Raw genomic sequence first — 12,020 nt, 5'->3', positions numbered from 1 at the left:
GGGAAGTACTTGCCTGCCGAGTGTCTGGGCTCTAGAATAAGACCAGTCACACACTGCTTATTGTAAGTCCCCCACCTCAACCTTTCTGGATGAAATCTAAGGCTTCAGGGAAACAGGTTGCTTTGATTGATCTCTTTTGACTGAAACAGCTGAAGGTTTTCCATTGCCAGGTGTGCCACTAGCTGCCAATGTCAATGACGTAGCGTAATAAAATCCTCTTGTAAAGCAGGGACACAGTTTACCAGAGAAAGACCCATTCTTTCTCACCCAGATGTTAATAATAGAGGGGCTTAATGAAGTCCTAGCACTGAACCCTTTCAACATAATAAGCTGCCCTGCGATGAGAGAACCCCACTCAAGGGGAGAGGCAGAACTTGTACGACCGTCCCATGAAAGGTCTTCAGGTCTCTGTGTCATTGGCTCCCAGGTTAATGTCCATCACTTGTCAACTCCCTAAATGTGAAAACTCCCTCATGGCAGATCATTTAGAATCCCGCCCTCACAACCTTCTCTGGGCCACTGAAAATAGGGAAGGGTTTCGTTAGGGAATGCCAACCCTGCCATGTTTGAAGATGGTTTTCATGATGGGTGTATAAATCACAGTTTAATAGAAAGGGAGAGTTTAGATGAAATTGAGAGGTTGCTATTGAAAGGTTGACATTTTAGTCATTTCGAAAAAAAATAGTAGGTTTACTATTCTGTGGATTTTCTGCAGACACATACAGTATCATCATATTGTATACCTACATTAATACTCCATTTTAGATGAATGAGTTAAAGGTAAAGTATTCCAACAACAATGTGTCATTGCCAAAGCAAGTTTCTAATTCTACTATACAGGACAGTGTTACTATCTGGGACCTTGGCGAATGAAAAGGGCCTCTGCAGGGTAGAATTAAAAAGAATTGGTACTGAATCTCTGGCAGTTGCATGTCCCTAACTGGGCATTTAATGTTTCCCTTTTATGAGAGCTATGCAGCTTGGAAGATACAACCATGGAAGCTCATCTTGACTAATACCAGCTGCTGAGGGTAACTTTTTAGGGGGGGGGCCCTTAGGGGAATATCCCTACTCATTCAAAGCAACGCAGTGCAGGCGATTGAGGAAGGTTTATGTTAGAGAAAATGCATATAAAAGGGCTATTAGAGGGCTTTTGTACATTTTAAATAGCTTAATGATTCACGCCATGATTAAGAGCAGGCTGGCATTTGTTGGGATGAATCTTGTCCTAGAGGCAGCTCTGCAGAGTGGTCATTAGCTGGCCTAGCCACAGTGAGAAAGTTACAGAGACATAAATACCATACCCCTGAAAAAATGCTAACGTTCTCCCCTGTTATTGGGAATTGTGAGAGGTTAGCATGTCTTGTGGGTAATGTCTTTGTGCCTCAAACTTTCTTACTCATCATTATTCACAATTCATTTAGGGTTATCCATAATCATGGTACCATCTACATTAATGTACAAGGGTTCAGAAATATATTATATTCTTATGCAAATGCATGTAACAAGTTTGTAGCCACAAAGTTGATGTAGTCATTGCATGCTAGGAATATGGAACCAATTGCTAAACATGTATACATTTATTTATCCAAATACATTTGGTTCTCTAAAATGGGGAGACTGTCACGGCTGGCTGAAGGACTGGACCAAGGTGCAGCATGGTAAGTGTACATTTGAAATTTATTTAAAAATGACCGACAAAACGAAGAACAAACAAAAAAAAAAACAACCGTGACGCTATGTGCCCTGAACAACTACAACGTTAACTTCCCACAAAACAGGTGGGGGAAAAGGGTACCTAAGTATGGCTCTCAATCAGAGACAACGATAGACAGCTGTCCCTGATTGAGAACCATACCAGGCCAAGACATAGAAATACAAAACATAGAAAAAAGGACATAGAATGCCCACCCTAGTCACACCCTGGCCTAACCAAAATAGAGAATAAAAAGCCTCTCTATGGCCAGGGCGTAACAGAGACTATGTATAAAAAGCGTTGTAATTTCTAAGCGGTTCACCTGATATGGATTCCCTCAAATTCAAGCTGACAGTCGGCACTTTAAACTCATAGTCATTGTATCATTTTTTATTCAACGTGCTGGTGTACAGAGCCAAAACGTCAAAAAATGTGTCACTGTCCAAATACTTTTGGACCTCATAGGCACAATATATTTTTCACATGAAACTCTTGGAGAGCAATCAGAAGACGATTGAATGAAAATATGTAAAAAATAAAAATTATACGGCAAACGCCAACAGTTTCCCTCTTAAAGACCCATTAACCTGGAAAATGTTTCTTGTGAGTAATTGAGAATATATCTTATTATCTTCAGAAACAAACAAATGTGAAAAATACACTTTATAGGGAACAGGTTTTTCGCATGACATGAAAGGGTTTTAAACTCTCAGATATTGAAAACAAAATGGAACACAGAAAACAGGATCCAGATTAAATCAATTTTCATCCTTCCACCCGTCTTCAATTCTAAACCATATATTTGATTGAATTGCTTAAAAGCACTGGTTGCAACAGAAGAGCCTTGTTTATTCTTCAACTGTGAATGCTAGAATAAGTTTTAACAATGTCCGTTATTTATGGGCAGCAGGAAAGCTTTATAAATGTACTCTTCAACCATGGAAAGTTAGAACTAAATTAGCTTACCAGTGATTATCTGGTTGCAAAGGTCTGTCAGCAAAATCTGGTCAGAATGGATGGATTGAGATGTGTATGTGGGCGGCATCAGATATGCTGAATAGATACAATATGATAAAAACAAACAGATCTGTGACCTTTCCCCACAACTCAACTCTGTGTAAACGACAGAGAAAAATAGTACCTTTTATTTATTTTTTTACAAACGTAAAAGCCTTTATAAAAACAGCGGGTTACCTTATAGTTTTCAGGAAGGTCGACTGGCTGTGGCCAACTTTCCACAGCACCCCTCAGAGACAGCATGTGTGTTAAAGATTACTTTGCAGTAGTCACATTGCCTAGCACCCTTTGGTCTTTGGTTACAAAAGTCCCTGACCTGTGCATTGGGGTCACTGTCCCCAAAGGACCATCATGTATGACATTTCTCAACAGATTTGGATGTTCGTGCTACTGAGCAGTAGCTGGCTTTGAGACCCGTCGACTGCTTGGCATGCCTACTATGACAGCTCTACAGTACGTCCACAGCAGCAACACGCTGGCTGTTAAAGTACTGTTCAGCAGGTGGGAACGCAGAAGCGCTTACCGTCGTTGAATCATTCAAACTTGGAATCAAAATTATTTTTGCTTAAACATTAAGTTTTTATTTTTGCTTAAACATGATGGATTGGCTGTAAGATTTCCACATGGTCAATTTGATTCCTGAGAAGACTGCTGGCGGGCTATTAAATAGAAAACTAGGTAACTACAGGTTTGACATTGATGTATCTAGGCAGATGTTTTAATGCAGCTTCAGATGTGTTGTGCAGATTGGTTAATTGCCCAGTAGAGCAATCTAAGGGCCTACTCATGTTATAAATGATGATCTCTCAAATGTTCCCATCTCTTTTGTGGAAAAAGTTATATTTAATATAATTTTTTACAAGAGCCAGAGAGAATATTTGTTAAATGGCAGCTGTTGATATCTCTATTCACTTTCTAAGTATACTACATAGAATAATTAATGATCTAGACAGCTTACTTTGAGAAACAACCCCCCAAAATTCTAGTTCAGTATGAAAGCTTAACATAACTATGTATTTTTGGTGTTTGAGTCAATTAGACCATACCCATTTCAAGATTAACTTTCTAAACAATGAAAAGTTATTTCAGAATATTTAGGCAAATTAGCTGGCTCATTAATCCTGCTTTGTAGTATTCCTCTCTGTATCTATTTTTCTAAAACAAAAGTGTCTTCCTCAGATGTTGTGAGATGATGAAAAATAAGTAATCTTTCTGGTTACTTTTAATGCATAACTACACAAAACAAAAATACCTGATTGATGAGGAACCCAATGCACAATGTATTTCGTATCCAATGCAACATTATTATTCCCTGTGCCTAGAACAACAGAGAAGGTAGAATTCCTTTTAGCATCCCATAGCCTGGCAAATCAATTTTACTCCACCTTTCTGTCTTACACAACTCAACACATTTTGATGCAATATTTGTCTTGGCTGCCATGACAGTGATGAAGATTGACTAAGGAAATTGTAGTTTCTTCTTTTATCCAAAGACTATAACTACTAATACTGTTTCAATGCACATCCTTTTGGAATACTGTTTGTCATCAGGCTTCTTTTGGCAAGGATGTTACTTCTGGATGTAACCACTGACAGGCATTAGTGCTTTTTAATTTCACTTGGGCCCAGAACTGAAAACAGAAATATAAACCAGGTGGGTTTGTCTTCTGATGGACTCTGGCAGGAGACCAGCCATCGGCTTTTTAGTCTTGATGATAAATCAGTATGATTAATACGAGATCTCTGACCTCGTTTAAACCCATTTCAGAAGAAGATGGTTAATACTGTACAGCTGATTGTCTGTTTTTTCCTTATTTCTTTTCTTTTTGAGGTATTTTCCCCTGGAAAAGACATAACAGTCATGTTGTTCTGTCCATCTGAAGCTATAATCTCCCCTGGAAAACATGCATAAAGTCCCTATTTGACTGTAGTCTTATGACATAGATGCCTGCGAGTTACTGTAACAAGCCTACAGCCTGAACAGTAAGAAGAAGGCACACATTCTCTTCCCAAGTTTGCACTATGTGGCCAGGAGCTCTGACTTTGTTCCTACTGGAACACATTAACAAGTGAGATTATCCAGAGGCTAGCCTGTTTGAATTAGACGCCTTGAAAAAATACAGTTGTGTTTCATAAATATGAGACATGCACTGACCACCCTGCCTCTGATAACATCATAGAGGGATTCCGAAGCAATCGATAACACCTTTACTGTATAAACATTTGCAAGGCATGTTTCCTGTGTTAGCCCCCCCAAATAGATATAATGTATATATTTTTATGAAATCCATAACAAACACAGCTTTCCATAGCTGAAAGTAAATCCCCAAATATCCTCTCATTACATGGCAGCAGAATCAGGAATGCACCTTACCTCTTCAATACTGTAGTTGCCAAGGAGACCACACTAAACAGGAACCCATACAGAACATGTTTACATTTTCATACAGGCGATAAACTGACAGACACATTTGTCAGTTTCAGGTATTCAATTTAGAGTTAGCGATGATAATACAAAAAAAATTTAAACATAAAATGGGACGTGAAAATATAAAATTGGAAAATATGGCATAATTTGGAATCATTTGGCATGAAATTGTTAAGAATAAATGACTGGCGAACTGTTGTTTAAGATTGATAGAAAAATGTAATCCACTGATCTTCAAACAGTAGGCATTTCACATAGGGCCAATATACAGTATGCAATCCTCAATTTATGTTTGTAACAATAGAGGGGAACCATGAATTTGTCTTAAATTTACAACACAAGACACAAGTTAACCTTGGGAAAATGCTTGCTTCTCATGAAAGGATGTCTGAAGATGAAAGTCTAAGTCCCAGGGCTAACCCTGCAAATGGCACAGGTACTTCAATTTACAATGATTGGAGAAGACATATCAGGTCAAATGCAGTCTTTCGGGACTCTGGAAAGACAACACACAGCCCCACTTTCTCTAGTTCAGGAAACAAATGTGCATATAAGCACACATACATCAGCGTAAGGAGACATTTCTTGTGTCTTGCTGCAGCCTTGTCATACCAAGCAACATGTAAAAATCTGACCCAGGTGGCCGTGCTGTTTAACAGACACTGATTGAGCTGTAATGGAAGTCCCAGCACACTCAAAGAAGACAAATAGGGAGAACTTGAGCCATATATTTACAGAGTTAACTTTTAGAATGTTTTTATATTGTTATAATTCTAGACATTAAGTTAGATAGTATTGTCTAAATATTCCTAATGTAATGTTAATGGGGAGCTAACATGGCTGCCATAAACTGTTGAAGTGTAATGTCAATGCATCAATACGCAGAAACCGCATTGGCCCAGCTCTCTATATAAATTACTCTATAGGGAGAACCATGTAGAACGATGAATAAAGTAAACTGAATAACATTATTATTAGATACAATTTCACCAGCCTTGTGGACAGAGTGTAAGCTGACCCTTTGAAATAAACTGTGAGGCAAAGAAAAGAAAAAAAATCCTGTAGTTAACTCAAGGGAAACAGAAATGGGAATTACGTAACAGAATTGACAATGGCTGTTGTTTTGTGGCCATTCATTTACATGTATTATTTAGTTCACTGAGAAACCAATGTTAACCCTGAAAGTGCCAAAAATGTAAATGACTAAACCCTTTTTTTATCCATCTGAAATGTTTAGGACATTGTCAAGCAACTAGTTATAGACAAAACACACAATTTATCAGGATTTAATATAAAATAAAAGAATAACCTCTCTTTTGTATGCTAGTGGTGTGCGGCTAAACTGAAAATGTAGACTCAATAGTAAACTTTGGCATAGAGGTAGATGTAACTCTAAAAATACATAGTTTTGTGGCCACTTCAGATCTGCCCTTAGGGTGCGTGGCAGCCACTATAACTACAAAATTACTAAACAATTCTAGTCAGTAGCTAGGTATCCATCCAACTGGCAATAGGTTTTCAATATTCTAAAATATGCATAAATAAAATATGCAAATTTTTCCACCAGAGATGTGTTTCCATCAAATTAACTTGTTTCAGATAAAAGTCTGTGCATGATGACATAGTGCACATATAAAACTTTTGCGGTGACTCCAAGTTAACTTCGATATGATGGTTACTACAGATGAAGTCGGAAGTTTAAATACACCTTACCAAATACATTTAAACTCAGTTTTTCACAGTTCCTGACATGTGATCTTAGCAAAATACCCTGTTTTAGGTCAGTTAGGATCCACCACTTTATTTTAAGAATGTGAAATGTCAGAATAATAGTAGAGAGAATGATTTATTTCAGCTTTTGTTTCTTTCATCACATTCCCATTGGGTCAGAAGTTCACATACACTCAATAAGTATTTGTTAGTATTGCCTTTAAATTGTTTAACTTGGGTCAAACATTTTTGGGTAGCCGTCCACAAGGTTCCCACAATAAGTTGGGTGAATTTTGGCCCATTCCTCTTGATAGGGCTGGTGTAACTGAGTCAGGTTTGTAGGCCTCCTTACTCGCACACACTTTTTCAGTTCTGCCCACAAATTGTCTATGGGATTGAGGTCAGTGCTTTCTGATGGCCACTCCAATACCTTGACGTTGTTGTCCTTAAGCCATTTTGTCACAACTTTGGAAGTATGCTTGGGGTCATTGTTCATTTGGAAGACTCATTTGCGACCAAGCTTTAATTTCCTGACTGATGTTTTGAGATGTTGCTTCAATGTATCCACATAATTTTCCTACCTCATGATGCCATCTATTTTGTGAAGTGCACCAGTCCGTCCTGCAGCAAAGCACCCCACAACATGATGCTGCCACTCCCGTTCTTCACGGTTGGGAGGGTATTCTTTGGCTTGCAAGCTTCCCCCTCCAAACATAACGATGGTCATTATGGCAAAACAGTTCTATTTTTGTTTCATCAGATGAGAGGAGATTTCTACAAAAGTATGATCTTTGTCCCCATGTGCAGTTGCAAACTCTAGTCTGGCTTTTTTTTATGGCGGTTTAGGAGTAGTGGCTTCTTCCTTACTGAGTGGCCTTTCAGGTTATGTCAATATAGGACTCATTTTACTGTGGATATAGATACTTTTGTACCTGTTTCCTTCAGTATCTTCACAAGGTCCTTTGCTGTTGTTCTGGAATTGATTTGCACTTTTTGCACCAAAGTACGTTCATCTCTAGGAGACAGAACGCGTCTCCTTCCTGAACGGTATGACGGCTGCATGGTCCCATGGGGTTTATACTTGCGTACTATTGTTTGTACAGATGAACGTGGTACCTTCAGGCGTTTGGAAATTGCTCCCAATGATTTTTTTAACCTTTGTTTAACCAGTTAAGCTAGTTGAGAACAAGTTGTCATTTACAACTGCGGCCTGGCCAAGATAAAGCAAAGCAGTGTGACACAAACAACAACACAGAGTTACACATGGAATAAACAAGCGTACAGTTAATAACACAATAGAAGAAAAAAAGACTTGTGGAGGTTTACAATTTTTTTTCTGAGGTCTTGGCTGATTTCTTTAGATTTTCCCATGATGTCAAGCAAAGAGGCACTGAGTTTTAAGGTAGGCCTTGATGTACATCCACAGGTACACCTCCAATTGACTCAAATTATGTAAATTAGGCTATCAGAAGCTTCTAAAGCCATGACATCATCTTCTGGAATTTTCCAAGCTGTTTAAAGGCACAGTCATCTTAGTGTATGTACACTTCTGACCCACTGGAATTGTGATACAATGAATTATAAGTGAAATAATCTGTCTGTAAACAATGGTTGGAAAAATTACTTGTGTCATGCACAAAGTAGACGTACTAACTGACTTGCTAAAACTATAGTTTGTTAACAATACATTTGTGGAAACAAGTTTTACTGACTCCAACCTAAGTGTATGTAAACTTCCAACTTCAACTGTATATCTATATTTGCACATAAATGTGTTTCCACCACCATTTCTCCCATTAATACATTTTACCGACCAAATCTCACCTTGTCTACCATATTTTGTTTTGTCGACATTCTTAAAATTTTACATCAGGCATTGCATGACATGTTTTATCCGACATGTACTTTACTCACATAAAAAGGTTGGATGGAAACCTGGCTAACCTGCAAATGGAACTGGATTGATAGCACATAGCATTCCGAATGTAGAGCTAAAAGTCTGATGGCACCAGTGACCATATCACGTTCAGCACCAGTCAAAAGTTTGGACAAACCTACTCACTCCAGGGTTTTTCTTTATTTCGACTATTTTCTACATTGTAGAATAATAGTGAAAACATCAAAGCTATGAAATAACACATACTGTACAGATTCACGTAATAACCAAAGAAGTGTTAAACAAATCAAAATACATTTGTAGAATTTCTTTCCTTCTTATTAATGTGTTTGAGCCAATCCATTGTGTTGGGACAAGGTAGTGGTGGCATACAGAAGATACCCTTATTTGGTGAAAGACCAAATCCATATTATGGCAAGAACAGCTCAAATAAGCAAAGAGAAATGACAGTCCATCATTACTTTAAGACATGAAGGTCAGTCAATGCGAACATTTCAAGAACTTTGAAAGTTTCTTCAAGTGCCGTTGCAAAAAACATCATGCGCTGTGATGAAACTGGCTCTCATGACGGCCGCCACAGGAAAGAAAGACCCAGAGTTACTTCTGATACAGAGGATAAGTTCATTGGAGTTACCTGCCTAAGAAATTGCAACCCAAATAAATGCTTCACGGAGTTGAAGTAACAGACACATCTAAACATCAACTGTTCAGAGGAGACTGCATGAATCAGACCTTCATAGTCGAAATGCTGTAAAGAAACCACTACTAAAGGACACCAATAATAAGAAGAGACATGCTTGGGCCAAGAAACATGAGCAATGGACAATAGACCGGTAGAAATATGTCCTTTGTTCTTATGAGCCCAAATTTACGATTTTTGGTTCCAACCGCTGTGTCTTTGTGAGACTAGGTGAACGGATGATCTCTGCATGTTTAGTTCCCACCATGAAGGATGAAGGACGATGTGTGATGGTGTGGGGGTGCTATGCTGGTGACACTGTCAGTGATTTACTTAGAATTCAGGGCACACTTAACCAGCATGACTTCCACAGCATTCTGTAGCGATGCGGCTTCCCATCTGGTTTGCACTTAGTGGGACTATCATTTGTTTTTTGACAATGACCCATCACACCTCCAGGCTGTGTAAAGGCTATTTGACCAAGAAGGAGAGTGATGAAGTGCTGCATCAGATGACCTGGCCTCCACAAGCACCCGACCTCAACCCAATTGAGATGGTTTGGGATGAGTTGGACCGCAGAGTGAAGGAAAAGCAGTTAACAAGTGCTCAGCATATGTGGGAACTCCTTCAACACTGTTAGAAAAGCATTCCAGCTGAAGCTGATCGAGAGAATGACAAGAGTGTGCAAAGCTGTCAGAGGCAAAGGGTGGCTACTTTGAAGAATCTAAAATGTGGAATATATTTTGATTTGTTTAACACTTTTTTGGTTACAACATGATTCCATATGTGTTATGTCATAGTGTTGATGTCTTCACTATTATTCACTATTATGTGGAATTTAAAAAAACATTTATTTAGTTGGAAAATATAAGTAAATTAATGTGTATTTTTGCCATAATTCCCCATTTAGGGTCATAAATTACCCCTGTTGGCGCTTTTAGGGGTCTGAATAGCCTATGTTGCCGCTTTTAGGGTTAAGGATATTTTTATTTGCTTCATGAGCAAACCTCTAAATTACTTTCATAAACCACTCAAGGTGTTGTTATCCTCTTTCCCCCTTATTATTCTTTGTAACACCTTCTACCTTCTATAGAGCGGATATTATACATGTTGAGACATTTCATGACAGTTGTTTAGTATGCAGACCTAAGCTTGTCACCTGCCTTCTTGCCTTTGGGATGACTCCCATTGGTAGTGCGGAGACATGAGCAACTCGTCATTATATAGCCAACAGATCTCGGACTAATGCTGCATTCAATTGCACTCTGAAATTTCCGACATGTGAACTGATATTATTTATACATGTACCGCAGCCCAACGAAACAGGAAGTCGGATATTTCAGAGTGGCATATGAACGCGGTATAAGGTAACACTGACATCATCTTTTAGGGTGTGGTAATGAGGTTACCATTAATGATTGCAATTGAGATCAGCCGTGTGGGTGAATTTAGCACATATTGATGTTTTAAGGAGACATCAGCTGGCGTTAATCTAGTGCCATCCATGGTTGCAATAGGCACCTTGTTATTTGATTAATTTCCAATAGGCCACATTTTGCCTAGCCATTGTCACAAATTGAAAGGTGTGAAAACCATTAATAGGCTACTGTTTGTGTTTCCCTGAGCTGATTTGGGCCATCAGTTGATTGACAGATGTCGGCCTACTGTAGAATGGTAAACTTTCCTCCAGTGTGGATGCTCGCCCATGTTTTATAGTTAGGCTATGTACAATTTGCAGAGGAATGTATGGTACTGAAAATCTGTACTTAAAGCGGTTATCAGCAGTAGAAACAATAAGAAAGTGCTCTCCCAGACCCTGTTTCGGTATAAAGCTGAGGAATGGGGCTGGAGAAATGTAACCATTTAAATTCATAGACAGAGCTATTGATGCAAGGACTGACCATCCATGATATCACAATTATAGTTTTAACCATGTTTTGAGGCTATATAGTCTTTAATTTGTTTAGAAACAGAAAAATACCTAAGTACTAGTCACAAATTTAGTTTGGTAATTTTTACACCTTATAGTAAATTGTGGCAGCAAAGAAAAAGGACAGTTTAGTGCAAGTGATTTGACATGCATTGTTTAATTTAAGCCTGCCAGCCAGCACCATCTTGCAAATGTCCTCCAGTACAGCTAAAATCTTGATATAATAACCATCAGATGGAAATAAACGGGGTCACGCAATGATATGGTGTGGTCCTCTCACTACAACTGGGGAAACCATGCAGTTTACTAGGCTACAGATGAAATAAGTTATGATGAACTTCACAGAGTTGTGAAAGTACACGGTGATCTTGATGTTCCTTTCCAAACAATATCGAGGGTCTTATTCTGGTGACATGATGTTTGACAAATGCTTGACTGCTGTTTGACAAATATTTTTGCTCTTGTCCATGATAAACTCATTATAAAGACTAGTTTACCCGTCCTTACTGTATCTGCAAGCTGTCGGCTAGAGCACACGTGCCAAGACCAGAGTAGACACATTTGCTATTTAATGAAACAATTTTTGTGACATAACTATCCATTGTGTTGAAAATGCGATGGACACACATTGAACTTTAGATTTTTATTCGGTACCTGAAAATG

This window comes from Oncorhynchus nerka, linkage group LG16, assembly GCF_034236695.1.
Source record: "Oncorhynchus nerka isolate Pitt River linkage group LG16, Oner_Uvic_2.0, whole genome shotgun sequence".
In the NCBI taxonomy this organism is placed as follows: domain Eukaryota; kingdom Metazoa; phylum Chordata; class Actinopteri; order Salmoniformes; family Salmonidae; genus Oncorhynchus; species Oncorhynchus nerka.
The sequence above is the reverse complement of the archived record's forward strand: the minus strand, read 5'-3'. Positions refer to the sequence as shown.